The sequence below is a fragment of the Panulirus ornatus genome, chromosome 19 (assembly GCF_036320965.1).
Source record: "Panulirus ornatus isolate Po-2019 chromosome 19, ASM3632096v1, whole genome shotgun sequence".
Classification (NCBI taxonomy): domain Eukaryota; kingdom Metazoa; phylum Arthropoda; class Malacostraca; order Decapoda; family Palinuridae; genus Panulirus; species Panulirus ornatus.
In genome coordinates this window covers 53,317,826-53,340,626 of record NC_092242.1, presented here as the reverse complement: position 1 = coordinate 53,340,626, position 22,801 = coordinate 53,317,826, and the positions used below count along the sequence as shown (strand labels likewise).

General features: G+C 42.9%; 1 long non-coding RNA gene across 2 annotated transcripts in view; it reads right to left on the bottom strand.

The window, feature by feature from the left end:
• Nucleotides 1–22,801, bottom strand: part of LOC139755502 (uncharacterized) — a 1,033,757-nt gene that overhangs the window by 337,074 nt on the left and 673,882 nt on the right. For both annotated transcript variants that reach the window (XR_011714114.1, XR_011714115.1), the window contains one exon: nucleotides 2,141–2,186. This is a non-coding gene — a long non-coding RNA (uncharacterized lncRNA). The remainder of the gene's footprint in view (nucleotides 1–2,140; nucleotides 2,187–22,801) is intronic.

The window sequence follows — 22,801 nt, the reverse complement described above, 5'->3', positions numbered from 1 at the left end:
AGAGAAATGGGCGAGCCAGGGAACTCAGAGAACCATGAGAGAAATGGGTGAGCCAGGGAACTCAGAGAACCATGAGAGAAATGGGTGAGCCAGGGAACTCAGAGAACCATGAGAGAAATGGTGAGCCAGGGAACTCGAGAACCATGAGAGAAATGGGTGAGCCAGGGAACTCGGAGAACCATGAGAGAAATGGGTGAGCCAGGGAACTCGGAGAACCATGAGAGAAATGGGTGAGCCAGGGAACTCGGAGAACCATGAGAGAAATGGGTGAGCCAGGGAACTCGGAGAACCATGAGAGAAATGGGTGAGCCAGGGAACTCAGAGAACCATGAGAGAAATGGGTGAGCCAGGGAACTCAGAGAACCATGAGAGAAATGGGTGAGCCAGGGAACTCAGAGAACCATGAGAGAAATGGGTGAGCCAGGGAACTCAGAGAACCATGAGAGAAATGGGTGAGCCAGGGAACTCGGAGAACCATGAGAGAAATGGGTGAGCCAGGGAACTCAGAGAACCATGAGAGAAATGGGTGAGCCAGGGAACTCGGAGAACCATGAGAGAAATGGGTGAGCCAGGGAACTCAGAGAACCATGAGAAATGGGTGAGCCAGGGAACTCAGAGAACCATGAGAGAAATGGGTGAGCCAGGGAACTCAGAGAACCATGAGAAAAATGGGCGAGCCAGGGAACTCAGAGAACCATGAGAGAAATGGGTGAGCCAGGGAACTCAGAGAACCATGAGAGAAATGGGTGAGCCAGGGAACTCAGAGAACCATGAGAGAAATGGGTGAGCCAGGGAACTCAGAGAACCATGAGAGAAATGGGTGAGCCAGGGAACTCAGAGAACCATGAGAGAAATGGGTGAGCCAAGGAACTCAGAGAACCATGAGAGAAATGGGTGAGCCAGGGAACTCAGAGAACCATGAGAGAAATGGGTGAGCCAGGGAACTCAGAGAACCATGAGAGAAATGGGTGAGCCAGGGAACTCAGAGAACCATGAGAGAAATGGGTGAGCCAGGGAACTCGGAGAACCATGAGAGAAATGGGTGAGCCAGGGAACTCAGAGAACCATGAGAGAAATGAGTGAGCCAGGGAACTCGGAGAACCATGAGAGAAATGGGTGAGCCAGGGAACTCGGAGAACCATGAGAGAAATGGGCGAGCCAGGGAACTCAGAGAACCATGAGGGAAATGGGTGAGCCAGAGAACTCGGAGAACCATGAGAGAAATGGGTGAGCCAGGGAACTCAGAGAACCATGAGAGAAATGGGTGAGCCAGGGAACTCAGAGAACCATGAGAGAAATGGGTGAGCCAGGGAACTCAGAGAACCATGAGAGAAATGGGTGAGCCAGGGAACTCGGAGAACCATGAGAGAAATGGGTGAGCCAGGGAACTCAGAGAACCATGAGAGAAATGGGTGAGCCAGGGAACTCAGAGAACCATGAGAGAAATGGGTGAGCCAGGGAACTCAGAGAACTATGAGAGAAATGGGTGAGCCAGGGAACTCGCGAGAACCATGAGAGAAATTCTTTGTTACTCTGTGCGTTCGAGAAGTAAAACAGAATATCAGAGAAGAGAACTCATACAATCACTGTTAACAGAATGGCAGAATGGTTTCTAAAAAGAACAGAGGAACGACAGACGTGATCACTCCAACCTGACAAACTATGGAAAAGGCTTGCGAGTTTGACATCGAGTTTTATATCATCCGTTTATAGTATTTAATCCTGCAGAAACCTTTTGCTTTAATCCAAAAGGCAATTTATGGATAAGCCTGTCAGAAAACGGAGTAAATGGCAAAGTAACAAAAGCAATTAAAAAATACATTTATCCACTGCATAAGTAAATACACCTTTTGAAAATGAGAAGTGGGTCGATATAATCGGTGGAGTGAACCAGGGTAGAGCACTGCCCCACTACTGTTCATAACACCCTTTATTAAAACCACTAAAAACGAAACACATCTCGAACAACCAACTGGTGATGATATATGCTTCTGGGAAAAGACCGGAGAGTGTCTTCGGGAGGCAACGGAGATACGGGAGAGTAACTGAACGAGCAGGGATGGAAAATGAACCAGAGATCATGAAGCTTAAGATCTGAGAATAAATCAAGAGATATCAAAACCAAAAGGGAAAAACATACCTTGGAGTCGAGCTGTCAGGCAGAGGTGATAATCGAATGGCAACACCTGAAAAGAAAAAACAGTAGACATTTACATACATTCATTCATTACTGAAGGAAAACTATATTCCAGAAGAGACTCATATTCAACACGATACTTAAGGCCAGCATTAACATATGGTAATGAAATATAGACATGAACGGCAGACATGAAGTCAACAGAATCATCATCTTGAGCAAAACATCGTTGGATGAATTACGAAATGAAGAAAAATAGATGGAATTTATGATGTGAGACCACTAGTGGCAAGAACCGAATAAGCAAAGTTGAGACGCGCTGGACGACTGAAGATTATCAATATTGATTCCCAAGTTAGCGACTTGAAGATGCAAGCGGACCCAGAATGGTAGGGAAAGATAACATGCAGGATATCTTCATGAAAGATAACATCCAGGATATTTTCATGAAAGATAACATGCAGGATATCTTCATGAAAGATAACATGCAGGATATCTTCATGAAAGATAACATGCAGGATATCTTCATGAAAGATAACATGCAGGATATCTTCATGAAAGATAACATCATGAAAGATAACATGCAGGATATCTTCATGAAAGATAACATGCAGGATATTTTCATGAAAGATAACATGCAGGATATTTTCATGAAAGATAACATGCAGGATATTTTCATGAAAGATAACATGCAGGATATTTTCATGAAAGATAACATGCAGGATATTTTCATGAAAGATAACATCCAGGATATTTTCATGAAAGATAACATGCAGGATATCTTCATGAAAGATAAAATCCAGGATATCTTCATGAAAGATAACATGCAGGATATTTTCATGAAAGATAACATCCAGGATATTTTCATGAAAGATAACATCCAGGATATCTTCATGAAAGACAACATCCAGGATATTTTCATGAAACACAGCACTGGAGTCCTCTACCCTAACCACTATATAAGCAACCATCAAACTTTATGAAGATACAAACACCTTAAACTTGTCTCACACTTCTGTAATCTCTACTCAAAGGTAACCCAATCCCCATCAAATTAAACTCTGACAAAACACACAGACACACACACACACACACTGAAACAACCAGACAAGCCCTAAACAACAGACCTCCCAAAACACACACACACACACACACACACACTGAAACAACCAGACAAGCCCTAAACAACAGACCTCCTAAAACACACAAACACACACACACACTAACAGGTCAACATAACCCAGACAGCCTAGCCTGAGGCACCAGTAGGGCCATAGGACCAGGAAAGAAATTTCAAAAGCATTGTCAACAGTCTCTCTCTCTCTCTCTCTCTCTCTCTCTCTCTCTCTCTCTCTCTCTCTCTCTCCCTTATTGTTGTCTTTGTCGAAGAGAAAGGAAATGATAAACAATAACAACTGGGAATATGTGGGGAACATATATATATATATATATATATATATATATATATATATATATATATATATATATATATATATATATCTTTTTTCTTTCATACTGTTCGCCATTGCCCGCGTTAGCGAGGTAGCGTTAAGAACAGAGGACTGGGCCTTTGAGGGAATATCCTTACCTGGCCCCCTTCTCTGTTCCCTCTTTTGGAAAATTAAAAAGAAAAAAAAAGGAGAGGGGAGGATTTCCAACCCCCCGCTCCCTCCCCTTCTAGTCGCCTTCTACGACACGCAGGGAATACGTGGGAAGTATTCTTTCTCCCCTATCCCCAGGAATAATATATACATATATATATATATATATATATATATATATATATATATATATATATATATATATATATATATATATATACATATATATATTTCATACATGCTTGCCATTTCCCATGTAAGTGAGGTGCGCGTCCACAACAGATAAAAGATCCTTACTTGGCTCTTTCCTCTCTTCCTCTTTTTGGAAAGTAATAAAGGTGTGGGAGATTTCCAGTCCCTCTCTCCCGTAAGACAGATATGGGTAGTATTTTTTCTAACAATGTTATATGGTTGCGAGGGTTGTACGGAGGAGGGTGGATGTGTTGGAAATGAGATGTTTGAGGGCAATATGTGGTATGAAGTTGTTTGATCAAGTAAGTAATGAAAGGGTAAGAGAGATGTGTGGTAATAAAAAGTGCGGTTAAGAGAGCAGAAGAGGGTGTATTGAAATGGTTTGGTCACATGGAAAGAATGAGTGAGGAAAGACTGACCAAGAGGATATATGTGTCAGAGGTGGAGGGAACGAGGAGAAGTGGGAGACCAAATTGGAGGTGGAAGGATGGAGTGAGAAAGATTTTGAGTGATCGGGGCCTGAACATGCAGGAGGGTGAAAGACGTGCAAGGAATAGAGTGAATTGGAACCATGTGGTATACCGGGGTGGACGTGCTGTCAATGGATTGAACCAGGGCATGTGAAGCGTCTGGGGTAAACCAAAGAAGTTTTGTGGGGCCTGGATGCGGAAAGGGAGCTGTGGTTTCGGTGCATTATACATGACAGCTAGAGACTGAGTGTGAACGAATGTGGCCTTTGTTGTCTTTTCCTAGCACTACCTCGCGTGCGTGCGGGGGGAAGGGGGGTGTCATTTATATGCGGCGGGGTGGCGACGAGAATGAATAAAAGAAGCAAGCATGAATTATGTACATGTGTATATATGTATTTGTCTGTGTATGTATACATATATATACGATGAAATGTACAGGTATGTATATGTGCGTGTGTGGACATGTAGTATATAAATGTGTATGTGGGTGGGTTGGGCCATTCTTTCATCTGTTTCTTTGCGCTGCCTCGCTAACGCGGGGACAGCGACAAAGTATAATGAATATATATATATATATATATATATATATATATATATATATATATATATATATATATATATTATCCCTTGGGCTAGGGGAGAAAGAATACTTCCCAAGTATTCCCTGCGTGTCGTAGAAGGCGACTAAAAGGGGAGGGAGCGGGTGGCTGGAAATCCTCCCCTCTCGTTTTTTTTTTGTTAATTTTCCAAAAGAAGGAACAGAGAAGGGGGCAGGTGAGGATATTTCCTCTAAGGCCCAGTCCTCTGTTCTTAACGCTACCTCGCTAATGCGGGAAATGGCGAATAGTATGAAAGAAGAAAGATATATATATATATATATATATATATATATATTTTTTTTTTTTTTTTTTTTTTTTTTGCTTTGTCGCTGTCTCCCGCGTTTGCGAGGTAGCGCAAGGAAACAGACGAAAGAAATGGCCCAACCCACCCCCATACACATGTATATACATACGTCCACACACGCAAATATACATACCTACACAGCTTTCCATGGTTTACCCCAGACGCTTCACATGCCTTGATTCAATCCACTTACAGCACGTCAACCCCGGTATACCACATCGCTCCAATTCACTCTATTCCTTGCCCTCCTTTCACCCTCCTGCATGTTCAGGCCCCGATCACACAAAATCTTTTTCACTCCATCTTTCCACCTCCAATATGGTCTCCCTCTTCTCCTCGTTCCCTCCACCTCCGACACATATATCCTCTTGGTCAATCTTTCCTCAACCATTCTCTCCATTTGCCCAAACCATTTCAAAACACCCTCTTCTGCTCTCTCAACCACGCTCTTTTTATTTCCACACATCTCTCTTACCCTTACGTTACTTACTCGATCAAACCACCTCACACCACACATTGTCCTCAAACATCTCATTTCCAGCACATCCATCCTCCTGCGCACAACTCTATCCATAGCCCACGCCTCGCAACCATACAACATTGTTGGAACCACTATTCCTTCAAACATACCCATTTTGCTTTCCGAGATAATGTTCTCGACTTCCACACATTCTTCAAGGCTCCCAGAATTTTCGCCCCCTCCCCCACCCTATGATCCACTTCCGCTTCCATGGTTCCATCCGCTGTCAGATCCACTCCCAGATATCTAAAACACTTCACTTCCTCCAGTTTTTCTCCATTCAAACTCACCTACCAATATATATATATATATATATATATATATATATATATATATATATATATATATATATATATATATATATATATATATATATATCGATGGACAGACAAATGTATATATATACCACGGATCAAATTCGAACCCTGGGTAGGGCGTCCGGCTACCTCGGCCACACGGAGGTCAAAAGACAGAACACTAGACGTCCAGTGCTTTTACGTGTGTGCCAACCTCATCTCGGTGGGGATAGCATGGACTTTCATCTCACGCGACCCCTATAGCGCCACTGTATAAAAGCAAGGGGAACTAAGGTACATGTTCGAACTACAGAGGTATAAGTTTGTTGAGTGTCCCTTTAAACTTGCAAAGAAGAGTGGTAATTACGAGGGTGGTGGAATGCACACAGCATCAGACTAAGGGAGAAACAATGTGGCTTCACGAGCAGCAGGTGATCTGTGGATCAGGCGTTTGCTTTGAAGAATGTGTGCGAGAAAGATATGGAGAAACAGAAGGATTTCTATGAGGCGTTTGTTGATCTGGAGAAAGCAAGTGATAATGCTGATAGAGATGCTTTGCGGAAGACGTTACGACAACATGATGTGGGAGGAAAGCTATTAAAGGCAGCGAGGCTTTGTTTTCTATCATTTAGAAATAAGGAGTTTTTCCTTTTATTAAGAAAAAAAGGCATGTAAGTAGGAGGATAGAGGGGTGGGTGAATGATCACAGTTGAAAGTGGCATTGCGGCACGGGTGTCTGATGTCACCATGGCTGTTTGATTTGTTTATAGACGGAGCGATGAGGGAGGTAAATGCCAGGGTCTTGGAGAGAGGGGCAGGTATGCTGTTTGCAGGGGGGGGGGTTAGTGTGCCTGGGAGGTGAGTGAGCTGTTGTTTTCTGATGACATGGCCTTAGTGGCAGATTCAAACGAGAAACTGCAGAAGTTAGTGTCTAGGTTTGGGAAACTTATGAAGCTGAGAAAGTAGAGTGTAAATGTTAATAAAAACAAGCTCACAAAAATCAGTCTTCAGGAGACACCCATTAGTTAGGGGGGAGAGATTTTGAATGGAGAAAACTTGGAGGAAGTGAAGTGTTGTATATACCTTGAAGTGAACATGCCAGTGAATGGGACCATGTAAGCGGAAGCGTTATAGGATAGGTGAGAAGGCGAAGGTTCTGGGAGAAATGAGTAATGCATGGAAAGAGAAGTAGTTTTCTGGAAAGGTTAAAATGAATGTTTGAGGGCACATCCAACGATGCTGTATCGAAGCGATCCATGAGCCAGGAACGATACAGCTCCCCCACATAGCGCAAGCCAGGAATGAAACAGTCTTAAGTACACAGTTCGAGCCAGGAACAATCTTATTCACCATGACAGCGAGAACAGGCTGTCATGATCCCGCCTCCTGCCCTCGACCAGCTGAGCTGTGGGGTTGTGTCTTCCTCGTTCAGTCTGTCTCTCTTTAGGAGTCGGATCTACAAACACCAGCAGAACCCTGACTGATCTCCCTCTTTGTCTTTTACTTTATTTCTTCACCTTACACGGCTTCGATTGGAGCCTGATCTGTCCATGCCATGATGGTCGCTACAAAATATAATAAAATCCAGCCAGGACCGATACAATTTACCTACACAGTTCGAGCCAGAAATAAAATAGTTCATACTGCAATTAAAACCGGAAATAATAAAGTTCCTGTTTACAGCCCAGGAAAGTATTTTGCTGCCTCGACCATGTGAACCAGATCTATTAACATGCTCTTTGCATTTTGCACGTAACGAGGTCTGTTGTTCCAACCATTACATCTCTCTCTCTCTCTCTCTCTCTCTCTCCTCCCAATATGTCTGTAATCATCGTGCTTCCAGATACACACGACAAATCATATATCTTCTTCCTGTGGTTGCTGTGATGGCCCGGATAAATGAATGGCACAATCATGACCATTTTATACTGCATTTTTACTTTTCCAAAAGAACGAACAGAAAAGGGGGGCAAGTGAGGATTTTCCCTCTTAGGCTCAGTCCTCTGTTCTTGACGCTACCTCGCTAATGCTGGAAATGGAAATATGTATGAAAAAAAAAAAAAAATATATATATATATATATATATATATATATATATATATATATATATATATATATATATATATATGACTAAAATAAGTACAGCATATGAATGTCAAGTCAATAATGATACCAACAGTTAAATGGTTCATCAGTTAACTTTTGAAATGATACAAGCCCTCCTCCGCCCTCACTACAGGCAATACCTACCATCAAAACACACAGTCACGGGTCACACTCTCTCCATCCCAACAACACACTGCACAAGACAACCTTCCTGTGTCCTGATGTCTGCATCATGGTGGGTGTTGTATGTCTGCATCATGCTGGGTGTTGTATTTCTGCATCATGGTGGGTGTTGTATTTCTGCATCATGGTGGGTGTTGTATGTCTGCATCATGGTGGGTGTTGTATGTCTGCATCATGGTGGGTGTTGTATTTCCACCAAGTCTTCAACAGTCTTTGATGAGGAAGTTTTCTGTACGTTTTCAGGGAAGTTGCTGCTTGACGGCACACATCAGAACCAACTTCCCTCACTTTCCTCATTAAGCGATGAATATGAGAAAACCTTAATTGCTGTTCCTGATTGTCGAGTTTTGGACTACAGTCCGCCAACAACGAAGTGTTTCCGGAAGGCAGGTTTACACAGATGTACGTAACTAGAAACCTAAAAAGTGCATGAAATTTGATCTATTCTGTCTATATATATCATTCGGAGACAATCTGATAAATGGGATTATCACACAAATCCTTACAAGGTATTTTACTCATAAATAGAGTATGTGAACCAAGTAACTATATCATAAAAATGCAATACGATTGAGCAAACGCCACCAGTCGCTGATTTTACGAGTCAGTTTTAAGAAGTTAAAACATTACCAAGGTTAAATGTCTAAGTACCGCAGATCATCTGTCTCGCTCATCACTACGATACGGGTATATATCGAGGGTGTCCAAGGGTCTGGTGGAACCCGTCAGCCATTAGAGGTGTCCAAGGGTCTGGTGGAACCCGTCAGCCACTACAGATGTCCAGGAGTCTGGTGGACTCCGTCAGCCACTACAGGTGTCCAGGGGTCTGGTGGACTCTGTCAGCCACTACAGGTGTCCAGGGGTCTGGTGGAACCTGTCAGCCACTACAGGTGTCTTGGGGATGTGGTCGGTAGAAGGCAGGGGTCGGCAGAATTAGCTCATGTGGTCTATACAAGTTAGGGGCGTGGTCTCTTCAGGTGAGAGCGAGTGGGCGTGGTCTTTTCAAGAGAGGGCTAGGGGCGCGTCGTCTTTTCAGGAGAGGGCCAGGGGGCGTGGTCTATAGATATAAAGGCGTCTCACAACACCATGGTCAGGACTGGTTCTCTCGCTCTCACTTCTCTCTCTCATTTACACTTTCCTCCCACCTCCTTCGTTCATCCACTCTCACTTCGTCCTCGTCACACTCATTTTCACCATTTCATTTCCATCCATCCATCCATGTCCGAGTCTCTCACTTTCCCAACACAGTTCCATCCCTCCTCACTCTTAAATTTCATTTACTTCCCTACTCTCTCTCTCTCTCTCTCTCTCTCTCTCTCTCTCTCTCTCTCTCTCTCTCTCTCTCTCTCTCTCGCGTATACACTCTCTCGGGTTGTATTCAGTGATTGCTGTACTCCGCCTGCTGGAGTGTTACACCGCGAGTGAAAAGTCACCTTTGGTGAGGCTGTATCACTGGGAGGACAACAGTCTCGTCAAAAGAATTACTCTGCGAAGGAGGTCACACTTCCCTGCTACTGGAACTAGCGCAGCTTTGGACTGCAGGAGCCTCTGGAAAGAGTTCTTGGGGTAATCATCAATGAATAAAATTAATATTTTAGAGTTCTCCTGACCCTCACAGCCTCCTATATTCTCATGCTTAAATACGCATTCACTTTACACTCCCACACTCTCCCTTACCTGGTTCCCCTCTACTCTCCCACACCTCTAGTTCCCCTCTACTCTCCCACACCTCTAGTTCCCCTCTACTCTCCCATACCTCTGTTTCCCTCCACTTCCCCTTACCTCAAGTTCTCCTCCACTTCTCCCTACCTCTAGTCCCCTCCACTTCTCCTTACCCCAAGTTCCCCTCTACTCTCCCACACCTCTAGTTCCTCTCTACTCTCCCATAGCTCAGGTTCCCCTCGAGTCCCCTCCACTACCCCCTACCTCAGGTTCCCCTCTACTCTCACTCACCTGTAGTTCCCCTCCGGCTCTCACATGGGTGGCTGGGCTACGACAAACACAGGCTGGACCACAAGGGACAATGATTAAAACTTCTTACTCTTACAATGGCCGCTCTCTCTCTCTCTCTCTCTCTCTCTCTCTCTCTCTCTCTCTCTCTCTCTCTCTCTCTCTCTCTCCCTTCCTTCTCTCAGTCTCTCTCTTCCTCCACTTTCCCCTCATCAAGACCCTGTTCTACAGAGCTAATTATACAACACCCAGCCGATGGACGTAACACAGGAGTATACGTCTACCAGATGGTATACTCAACAAAGTTTACGAGGAAAGTTTTCATCTTTCATTAGACATTATTCTTAATGGTATATATCCTTTATGTGATACATCCAGCTCAATGGTATACTTACAAGACACTGTTGGTCTACTTATCATGATGATGCAGGCCTCCTAGCGGTATACCTAGGAGTCTGGTATACCCTCTAATGCTGGTGTAGGTACCAACATGATGTGGGATTCCTGGAAGTAAACCCAGGACTCTGGTATACCCTCTACTACTAGTGTAGTTTACATCATGATGTACGGCCCCTGGAGGTATAACCAGATGCCTGGTATACCCTCTACTGTAGGAAACCTGGAGGTATACCCAGAACCCTGCTATACCCGACGTTGGTAGTGTACCCTACACTGGTGCATACAATACACAATACACTCACCCAGGGAAGTACTACCCTCCTGACTTTAGGTGTACTGAAGTGATGGCCGAAACACCATCGTACACCCTGTGTGTCACGAGTGTCCAGCTGGTCTTTCGTTCTGTCTCAAAAATTCCAAGTTGCCGGGTCTGATAACACGTATCTTATCCCACTTTCTTCACCGATTAACTGACCTAATCTCTTCCCATTAACTACATTTCCTCTGCAATGACCAGTTCGGTTGATATGCAGAGTTTTCTTGTATCTACATAGAACTAAAGTCATTGCGTTCCCGTTTTCTCTCTCTCTCTTTAAGTTTCATCTTATGTCCAGCGTCGACGATGAACTTTGGCCCTGACTGGCGCGCCCCTCAGGGTTCCTGACCGTGACGCATTCACTTGGTCACCCAGGGTCGAACGCATAGGTTCGAATCCAGGTTGCGGTAGTCGGTCCTCAGTCAACCCAGCTGTTCATCCTCCCCCGGGGGGTTTGACGATAAAATGGGTACCTGCCTCAGGCTAGGATATATATATATATATATATATATATATATATATATATATATATATATATATATATATATATATATATAGACAGATAGATAGATAGATAGATAGATAGATAGATAGAGAGAGAGAGAGAGAGAGAGAGAGAGAGAGAGAGAGAGAGAGAGAGAGTTAATGGCATGGCCTTGATTAAGGCCTCAGCTGCTCGCGCCGTTTCAGCGAACATAAAAAGAAGAAAAAAAAAAAATACTCAGTACAGAAGCTCGTCCCTCCCTGGTGTCACACGAGACGCTCTGTATCACTACAGTATTTTCCCATCTGGCCAACATATCCGCACGTCTGACAACCCTGAGAAAGGGTCAGAGAGAGAGAGAGAGAGAGAGAGAGAGAGAGAGAGAGAGAGAGAGAGAGAGAGAGAGAGAGAGAGAATCACGCGTCCCGTTTTCCATATCAAAGGCTGGATTAACGCAGTTTTCTCCCCGGTGTCCCAGATGTGGCTGTTTTGGGTTAACTCTTCCCCGAACGGTCACGTCACATTGCTCGTGTTTCATGTGATGTTATGACAGACCGTCAGGACACGCTGGGAGGACAGCAACACTGATGCCAAGCTGTCTGGGACTGCGTCGTGTGCGCCTGGACACACGAGATAAATCTTTTCATTCTTCAAGGATGATACATTCCATTTCATCTTCATCACGAACCGAATTTCACAAGGAATGATATATATGTAAATACATATACATATATATATATATATATATATATATATATATATATATATATATATATATTTTTTTTTTTTTTTTTTCTTTTTTTTTTTTTTTTCTTTTTCGTGGATATTCGCCATTTCCCTCATCAGCGAAGTAGCTTTTAGAAAAGAAGACTAAGCCTAGGAGGGAAAATCCTCACTTGGCCCCCTTCTCTGTTCCTGCCCTAAGAGTCTCTTCTATCCTCAAACTTCTCCTGCAGCACTTACTTGGCTGTGGCTAAGGGGATTCGAGTGTAGAGGATGCTGAAGTGTGAGACACTGGCAAGCTTATATATGTACTTGGGGGTTTGTTATGGAGTAGTTTTTATGGGGAGGGTCAACAAACTGGGTACCGAGCACGTACAGGTGTGGGTGTATTGAGAAGATCTTTGCTTCACTGTGTAAGTGTTGAGTGTTTGACGTTGTCAAGCAGCCAGTGATTGTTCTGAGTGCTCTATTCTTGTGTGGTTTGCAACTTTGTTATATTGGCTTTGGAGAAGACCAGGCAGGTGAGGCGTAGCTGACGGTGAGGTGGATGAATGTGTGTGCAGATGATGCTGAGGGATTGGCTTCATGTACGAATATGGTATCAGTTCTGAGGGCATTTAGTCTGTGTATTGCTAGTGTGTTGATGATAGTGGTGTGAGTAGCGAGTGTTGTGTGTGTGTGTGTGTGCGTGTGTGTGTGTGTGTGTGTGTGTGTGTGATAAACTATGCCTAGAATACTTGGTAGTTTTTCCAGCGGAAATAACTGTCCTCTGAAGGCGAGTTAGATTCGTGTTTACCGAGGTATCAAAAGTGACTGATGACTTCCATAGAGACACAGACATTTTGTTCTAGGTGAGCCACTGTTCCAATTCCTACTGTGGTGTCAAGGGTGTTGTGATAAGATTGTAAGGTCGTCCAGATACAAGAGGACTTTCATGTCTTGGTATAGTGAAGGTCATGGGAGTTTGTGTTGGAGGAGACTGAAGAGTACTGGAGAAAACGCAGCTCCTTGGGGAACTCCACTGTAGTTTTTAAGGGTTTCTGAGGTGAAGACATTGTGAGTTGCTCTGACATGACGGCCGACTACGAAAATGACCAATGACATTGTGTTATTGTTTTGGAAGGTGTTGTCCTTTGTGTGAGGATGTGTTGCCTCAATTATTGTGTGGCACGAGGGTTTTGTGGATGACTAAGGCCATGTTGGATGTGTTGTAAAAGGTCAGTGTGTTGGGTAGTGGTAGAGTGGTTAGGTGTGAGACCATATTGTGTAAGTGGGATATAAATTTCAACTCGTGTCTGGTTACATAGAGATAACTTCCCATATAGTTTACTCTAACTGGTAGTCTATTATAATAGTTTACAGCAGTAGTTTACTGTTTCCCCAGGAAGAAACATCTTCAGTATATAAATCTACATTAATTACCTGAACTAAATATTCTGTTTCTCCCTTCATCATAACTCCCATCTTCCGTTTTGCACATCCCACCACCTTCCTCTCCTCGGCCACACTTACCTCCCCTTAATTCTCTCTTCTCCCATCCCCCTTCTGTCTCCTATCCTTATCATTCCAGTCTTCTCTCCTCTCCTCACCCTTCCCCACTCTATCCAGCTCCCCATCTCCCCGCCGTCGCCCCCCTCCCAGGCCCACACATAACGCTCCACACTGGTCAATAACAGGTACCCTGGCTACAAATTTTTTCCCCACATAACCGTAATTCAGCGACTCCGCTCCTCCCGCACGGGTCATGTTTCTCGACCGAAATAATAATAATGAAGCACATACGAAAAATAAAAGCTTACAGTTTACTGAACAGCATACTTAGTAGAATTTTTATTTTTCTTAAATCACAATTGACGAATCTAATCAAGGGACACGTCTAATTGACTGGTGTATTAACGAAAAAAAACAAAAAACAAAGAAAGACTATGGAAGTTTCTGTCCCCTCACTGTCTGTTTTACTCCAGGTTCGACAAACCCCTTGGGTGTTCCTCATTTAAGACAAGTCCAGAACTGTGACTGTGTTAGTAGTGATCAACATCCTGGTGGCTGATGCCACAGACTTGAGTGGTTGGTCGGTACGTGAGAGGTTCAATGGACGTCAGAGAAGAGCTTCTGTCTATTCTATTTACCCAACTTGCTGAATCCCCAGTTATTGGTATATTTGTCTATCCCATCACTTTCAATTCCTTACAGAAAACAGATTTAATGACTAATTGGAAAATATTAACAATTTGTCCTTGACAGTGAGCCAGCGGGTGTTGGAAGGTAAAGACAGACGGTTTACATAACAAGAAGCTTCAGGTCATGGTAAGATCAGGACGACGAACATGTCCCTCGTCTCCACACATGACTGTGTCAGGTCACCGTCATCTCGACACGAGGGAGTCACAAACAACCTCATGTACCATAATGCATCCCCAGTACCCCAGTAAGAGCATCAGTGACGAAACCTACACACAATGAAATGACGGGACAAACAATAAACAACCCCCCCCCCGGTCACCTCTCCCCTCAGTTCAGTCTTGAAAACAAACTTACCAGACATACAATCATTTGAAACCACACTCCCTAGACAAACACGAGTCTCACTTTCCCGTCTACGTTCTGGACATCACCTATTCCTGCATAACTTTTTTTTTTCTTCCGTTGGAGGCTTAAGTCATGGACGAAAGTCTGCATCAAGGCTGGGCCTTAATTGAAATACAGAGAGGATAGTGAAAGGGTAAAAGAAGGAACAAAAGAGAGTATTTACGAACTCTGATGGAAGTGGAAAACCTGTCTTTTAAAGTGGGCCAGGTCATAGTTATTGGGAAAGACATGAGAGGGTAAAGAGTTCCAAAGATTTGAGGTGTAAGGAAAGAAAGTTATCAAAACGGCCCATCCTCGATTTGCCAACGGCCACACAGTATTCATGTGATGCAGGAGCTTGCCGAGTATTGCGTGGTCTAGCTAGTGGTGGGGGCACACAGGCAGCCAGCTCTCGGGAGCGAAAACCAAAGTAATACCTATAGAAGAGGGAGAGTCAACCAAAATTGCGGTGTAGGGCAAAAGGGATCAAGTTTTGAAGTTAGCCAGGGGAAGTTTACAAGTCGGACCGCTTTCGATTCAACTCTGTCAAGTAAGGATGCAGAGCTAAAGCCACACTAGATGTGAGAGCAGCACCCCGTACTACGAAGAATCAATCCTTGGCATAAACGGAGTAACTGTTCAAAGGAAAAGAAGTTTCGATATCTGAACAGGACTTCCAGTTTCTTAGAGGCAGAGCTGGCTATTAAACCGTAATGTGGAGTTTCCAAGAAAGAGTGGATGTTACAGTAGTAACAAGTTTGTTCATTGAGTCAAGAGGTGGAATTACAGAACCGTCAAAGGAGGGATGAAATTTATTTGGAGTTTTTGATAGAGAGACAGGTATAAACTGGTTCTAGGAGGCATTTAACTTAACTAAATTTCGTTTACCCCACTGAGATAACCAGTCCATGTCTGAGTTTACTTAGGAAGCTGTGCCAAGGCGAGATGTAGACCGAGTGAGAGAAGGAGCAGAATTGAGGGATGTGTATGAATGCAGTTTTAAGTCGTCAGCATATGAGTGGAATTAGTTATCTGTGGAGGAGAGGATATCGTTCAAAAAGAGAGAAAAAGTGTAGGGACAGGAAAGAACCTTGAGGGACACCGCTCTTAATGGAGAGAGAGGAGGAGGCTGATCTATCAACAACCATAGAGAATGATCGGCCAGAGAGGAAGCTAGATATGAAGGAGCAAAGAGGGGAGCTCAGAGATGAGACTCCGATGCAAAACCCTGTTAAAAGCTTTGAATATGTCAAGGGTAACTACCAGATCTTTCGGGGATGATGACCAGACATGAGTAAGACAGGAAAGAATATCGCCAGTAGATCTCGCCTTACTACAAACACGTTTCTTTTTTCCACATTCTTTTACATTTCTTAGTTCATTAAGTTCGTGGGAAGCGTCTTGGTGGTAATGAGTGCTGTAAAACCGGCGTCACATCTGTAAGTGGCTGAAGAATGAATCACAACTTTAACCTCCTTCGATGCCAGACACCAACATTCTCCAATTTACATCCAAACGATGTCTAGTTCAGAGCCGACCCGAATTTATCTTTCAAAGACAAAACCTCGGTTCTTCCCATGATGTTTTCATAAGCAAGAACATCGTCGAACACAGAGACACACGCTTCAGAGTCTGAGCATTTTCCGTTCTCTTTTCTGCGTCTGGAAATTTACTGCAAATTGTTTTATAGACTAAACTTCCATGTTCTTTGATTTCATGTTGGTAAAAACAATTACTGTTGGAAGTAAGTCTCCAACTGCATGAATGTCTTCTGGAAACAATCACTCCTGCGTTTATGTAACAGCAGTTTTCAAAGAAAGCTGGCTACACTGCACTGAGGCGTAATCATGTTTGTCAACTTATCCTGAAGTAATATACTGAGAGAGAGAGAGAGAGAGAGAGAGAGAGAGAGAGAGAGAGAGAGAGAGAGAGAGAGAGAGAGAGAGAGAGAGATGATCTCACTGGAAAAGTCTGAAAGATTTCGCGAGAAAAGTCTGCAGCTTCAAGATAAACTGGCTCTCCAGTACCTAACCAAGAATTTCTTTAACCTTTGGTATATTAAAGAAAAGAAGAGCAATCCCTTCCATCAGCTTTAAACGGAACTAAAGATCTTACCACAGGAATACACAGTGCACATGAGAGTGAAGAAAAAAAAAAAAAAAGGAAAAAAGGAAAAATCAGTTTCGAATTCTTCACGGAGAACCCTGAAGATTCTCGAATTCTTGTCGGTCTCGGGAGAGTGATTTAGAGTCTTCAAAACGCTGCGTAAGACCTCCAGAAGGCCGATTGGCTGGGTTTCCACACCTAAAACGTACCGATCGATGACAGAGTGCGTGCTTGTGGTGTGTGTGTGTGTGTGTGTGTGTGTGTGTGTGTGTGGGAAACAACCTGCTTCACTTCACGCGGCCTTGAAGCTTCCAGTGAACACCAAGCACCGACGATAGTTCATTAGCACACACTCCAGCCCACTGCAAACCTCGCTATCACGGCAAGAAAAAAAAAAAAAGGACTTCTGAAGACACTTACACTCCTCCACAAGTAGTTGTTGTCAGAGGTTCCGAGTTGGGATACTCCTCCTGCAGGTGGCCTTTCATGACACATCGAGTAAGCATAATCAGCAGCGAACAGGATGCCAGTCGACTCACCGGAGTGTTGTAATGCCAGACGACCCCACTTTCTTTCGTATTCTCCAGCATATCCTCGCGCGTTCCTACATAACGAAAGTGAGAGCTGTTCTCATCTCTTAGCTCGATACTCACTAATATCAGAGCTTCACAGCGCCCAGTATGCATGGATAGATGAACTGTGTCTCGGTCTACAGTGGCTTTTAGTACAGAGTGATGGGAACAGCAGCTGGGTATGACGCCCCCTCTCCTGCACTAGACTTCGTGTGTACACACACACAAAAAAGACCTGGTGAATCTACTTTCACCCGCCACCAAGAAGCTTCGCGTTCTTGAAGAAAGACAACATACTTGTCTTTCAGTTCTGCATGACGTTGTTCAAAGTGCGTTTTTTTCTCTCTCTCTCAAGTGATCAAGGCTAATACTTTCCAAAGGATCTTCCATAGGTGTCTCACTGAGTGATGTGCATTCATCTTGCAATGTTCGCTCCTTTGGTGCTCTGTTGGCAGCGAAAATGATTGTAAATATAGTACGCAGTCGAAGGCGCGTATCAGTAAGGAATTGCTCAATTTTCAGTTTCATTTACCAATTCAGTCGAGACGCACATTTATATATAAATATAAAACAGACAATTCCTGTCTATATATCTATGTGATGTATATATCTTTAACCTTAATGATATTTAGCTTGAATTAATTGCGATAAGAAAAAAATATATATCATAAATGCCTATTATCTTCGTCAAGCGTAGATGTGGGGGTGGGCGGATTAACTAACTACTCTCATGTGTTTACCGGTTTCGCCGGCAGATGGCAGCGCATATCGGTGTGTGGCAGCAAGCGGAACACTGCAGGAAGACGACTGATTTTCGTCATATTTCTGTCTTTTTCCCAAGGACAAGAAGCGTCCCCTTGGACAAGAAACTTGTCCCCTGGGACACGAAGCGTCTCCTAGGACAAGAAGCGTTCCCTAGGACAAGAAGAGTTCACCTAGGACAAGAAACGTCCCCTAAGACAAGAAGCGTCTTCTAGGACAAGACGCTTCCCCCAGGACTAAAGCTTGTCCCCAGGACAAGGAACTTGTCCCCTGGGACACGAAGCGTCCCCTACAACAAGAAGAGTTCCCGAGGACAACAACAACAAAAAAGGAAATCAATTATCACGAACTATGGTACAGCTTGTCACCTAGCTATGTACCTTTCCTCAAACCCCAGTAAATCATAACTAACAATGTTCATTAACCTTTCAAAATGCGAAAATATTCCCAACCTACGAGTTGGGAACCACTGTATTTACTGTGATAACAGTGACAACTGTATGTATAGCCCTAATGATGGTTTCAACCACCGTAAATATTCAAAAGATTCGTTCTATCACTTTTCGAGTTTGATTTCGAATGAGATGACATTCACATATTCCTACGATACTCTTGGATCAAATGAACATTTACCAGATAAGGTAAGAACTGGTATTTCATGGTCAGGGTTTATTGCTGCAGTTAATATATCCGATTCACGTACTAATGACTTCGTAAAGGAGGCGTTAAATGACTTTAAATTACATATTTTTTCTTGCAAAGTTATAACCTGAGCATTTCATAAATGAAACATAAGTTAAAATGGCTTCTAAAAATATAGAAACTTTAGTGTTTTCTCTTTTAAGTGGGTCTGGCTAATGTGTAGACGGAAAATAAATATGAAATGAATGATCAGCATAATTTCGTTTTCTATTCATGCTTAACACAGGTTAATGTGTCACACATTTCCCTCATTTTTCCTCTGTTACGTCCTCACTGTCTCCACTACCAAGCCGGCTCGCACGGTGAAGGAATACGTCATGCAAGACTGAACTTCGGGCCAGAGGGAAACATGTCCTGTAATCACGACTACACCAGAAGTTGGTGTGAACTAATTACCAAGCTCGTATGTCGACACTGCACAAAAAAAAAACTCATCCATGACCCAGACAAGTCAACTATAAACATCAACTGTGTGTTCTTACCGCAGACGAGATGTTATGATGTAGTTCAATCACGTTGTAAGAGAAGTTGCGACTTGTGTTTTACTCTGAGAGTAATACATTTCGTTATCATTTCCTCTTTAGATATGTTATCTCCTCTCCCTGTAACCAGGCTCCCCATACTGTCCTATCTCTTCTATCTCGTGTCTGTTCTTGATATCCTGTCTTCTTTCTTTGCAATCGAGATAATCTCTCACAGGATCTCCGGCAGGATTCTTAATATATGAAATACTTTACCCAATCAATGAGGTTGAAAGAAGTGACACAAATGAGGTTAAGAACAGATTTGATTAGTACTTCGCCTCAAATGCACGACTGATATTATTTGTGAATCCTTCGTATTTTCAAATCTACAGTATTTCTCAATTTGAAATATATATACATATATATATATATATATATATATATATATATATATATATATATATACGAATAAAGTGCATATGAACGCGCACCTTCATAGAACATACAAACCTCCAACAGCCAGGATCGAACCCGGGACCCCTGCGCAAGAGACAGACATGCTAACCGCTAGGCTATGGGACTGTATAATAGGAAACAACTATTCGAAATACTAAGTGCCCGAATACCCTTCGTCTCACAATGGTGAGCAACGGGGTCTATATTGGTTATTTCCGAACAAACGCACATAGCCAGCTGATACCTCCGCGTTGTACAGTTAGGTTCGGTAAAACGCTATCAGCTGGCTATGTGCGTCTGTTCGGAAATAACCAATATAGACCCCGTTGCTCACCATTGTGAGACGAAGGGTATTCGAGTACTTAGTATTTCGAATAGTTGTTTCCTATTATACAGTCCCATAGCCTAGCGCTGGTGGCTGATTCATGTGAGAAACTGCAGAAGCTGGTGACTGAGTTTGGTAAAGTGTGTGAAAGAAGAAAGTTAAGAGTAAATGTGAATAAGAGCAAGGTAATTAGGTACAGTAGGGTTGAGGGTCAAGTCAATTGGGAGGTAAGTTTGAATGGAGAAAAACTGGAGGAAGTAAAGTGTTTTAGATATGTGGGAGTGGATCTGGCAGCGGATGGAACCATGGAAGCGGAAGTGGATCATAGGGTGGGGGAGGGGGCGAAAATTCTGGGAGCCTTGGAGAATGTGTGGAAGTCGAGAACATTATCTCGGAAAGCAAAAATGGGTATGTTTGAAGGAATAGTGGTTCCAACAATGTTGTATGGTTGTGAGGCGTGGGCTATGGATAGAGTTGTTCGCAGGAGGATGGATGTGCTGGAAATGAGATGTTTGAGGACAATGTGTGGTGTGAGGTGGTTTGATCGAGTAAGTAACGTAAGGGTAAGAGAGATGTGTGGAAATAAAAAGAGCGTGGTTGAGAGAGCAAAAGAGGGTGTTTTGAAATGGTTTGGGCACATGGAGAGAATGAGTGAGGAAAGATTGACCAAGAGGATATATGTGTCGGAGGTGGAGGGAACGAGGAGAAGAGGGAGACCAAATTGGAGGTGGAAAGATGGAGTGAAAAAGATTTTGTGTGATCGGGGCCTGAACATGCAGGAGGGTGAAAGGAGGGCAAGGAATAGAGTGAATTGGATCGATGTGGTATACCGGGGTTGACGTGCTGTCAGTGGATTGAATCAGGGCATATGAAGCGTCTGGGGTAAACCATGGAAAGCTGTGTAGGTATGTATATTTGCGTGTGTGGATAGCATGCCTGTCTCTTGCACAGGGGTCCCAGGTTCGATATATATATATATATATATATATATATATATATATATATATATATATATATATATATATATATATATATATATCCTTCTGCTATTACCACACGAATCTGTGAGTTCTTATTTCTTCCAATACCACAACCAACCTCAAAAGGACCCAGTGGTCTGTTGTTGACATATGTAGACAAGGGAAAACCTCTCAATATCCATTATAAACAATCATCTGCTCCTTTTTAAACTATGCCTCACCTGCCTGGGCTTCCAACCTCGTAAAAGCAAGTATAACAACTGAGCTGCAAACCGCACAAAAATAATACACTCGGAGCAATCGCTGGCTGCCCAGCCACCACAAACACTTCACATCTTCGCGATGAAATAGAAAAAAACCTCCCAATTCAGACTCACCTTAATTCTATGTACCAGCACTAGACACCCTCCCATCCAAACCGGTGTATAACTCACTACCAGTCGCTAAGTATAAATAAAAAGCTTGCCCCAGCCTCACACTCCACTAACCTCGACTCACAGATGTCTCCCAACCCCCCAGCAAATATAACACTGCGAAGACCCACACCCATTTTGAAAACGCTCGAGAAGCAGTAAATAACCGAACTCCCAGCTCGATGGTTTAAAACTCCATCCCGCCAAACATACTCACATTAGCAACCACACTCCCTAGACAAACACGGATCACACACTTCCGCTTACGCTCTGACGTCACCCATTACTAAAACACAACAAACAGCATTTCAGCATATCCCACCACCGTTCATGCCCACGAAGCAACTACCTTAAAGAAGACATCGAGCACTGTTAGTCTAAGTTCGGTGAGAAAAGAGGAATCTTTATGAAAATCATTATGGAGGTTCATTAGGTCCAGTTCAGGTATAATCATTTTTTAATCTTTTGTTTTATATTTCATGGCTGTTTTTTACGTTATTGTTTTAACCACTACTTTGTCCGTATTAGATCTAAGCGAACTTTACTATGAAGGTTTGCTGTGTCCCAAAGGATATCAATTGGGTTCTCTTTATTTTTGTATTTACGAATTAACCATTTTTACCTCATGTTTAGTTTTTTAAGGCGATGTTTGGTGGTGTAAGGCATTGTACGCAGTTACACTGGAAAATGTCAAGAAGTGTTCCTAACCTTGGTACAGGACCATTGTTTTTAAAGTCATTCAACATGGAATGGTTTGGACACAACAGCGAGATGGTTTATAAAAACTTATTTCACTCTCCAAATTGTCAGCTTTGTCTGTCGATTCAGTTTGACCCAACTAGAAGTAAGATCCAACAGATATATTCTTGTACGGTTTCTCATCAAGTCAAGACTTATACTTCCACAGAACAACTATATCTCTTCTACCCTGTTCAGTCAAAATTGACTTCACAAGTTCACTTCATAAAAGAAAATGTCAAAACGAAAAAAAAAAGTTGAAAAAGAGAAAAGAAAGAAAAACCGAGTCGAAGAAAAAAGAGCATCTAAGATGAAAAGTTATAACAGAAATTCTACTCAAAGTTTAAAAGAAAATGAACAAGAAATGCAATCAAGTTAAAAAGTCTGAGAATTCAAAGATCTAGAGAAGATGAGCAAGAAAGAAAATCGCTTTTA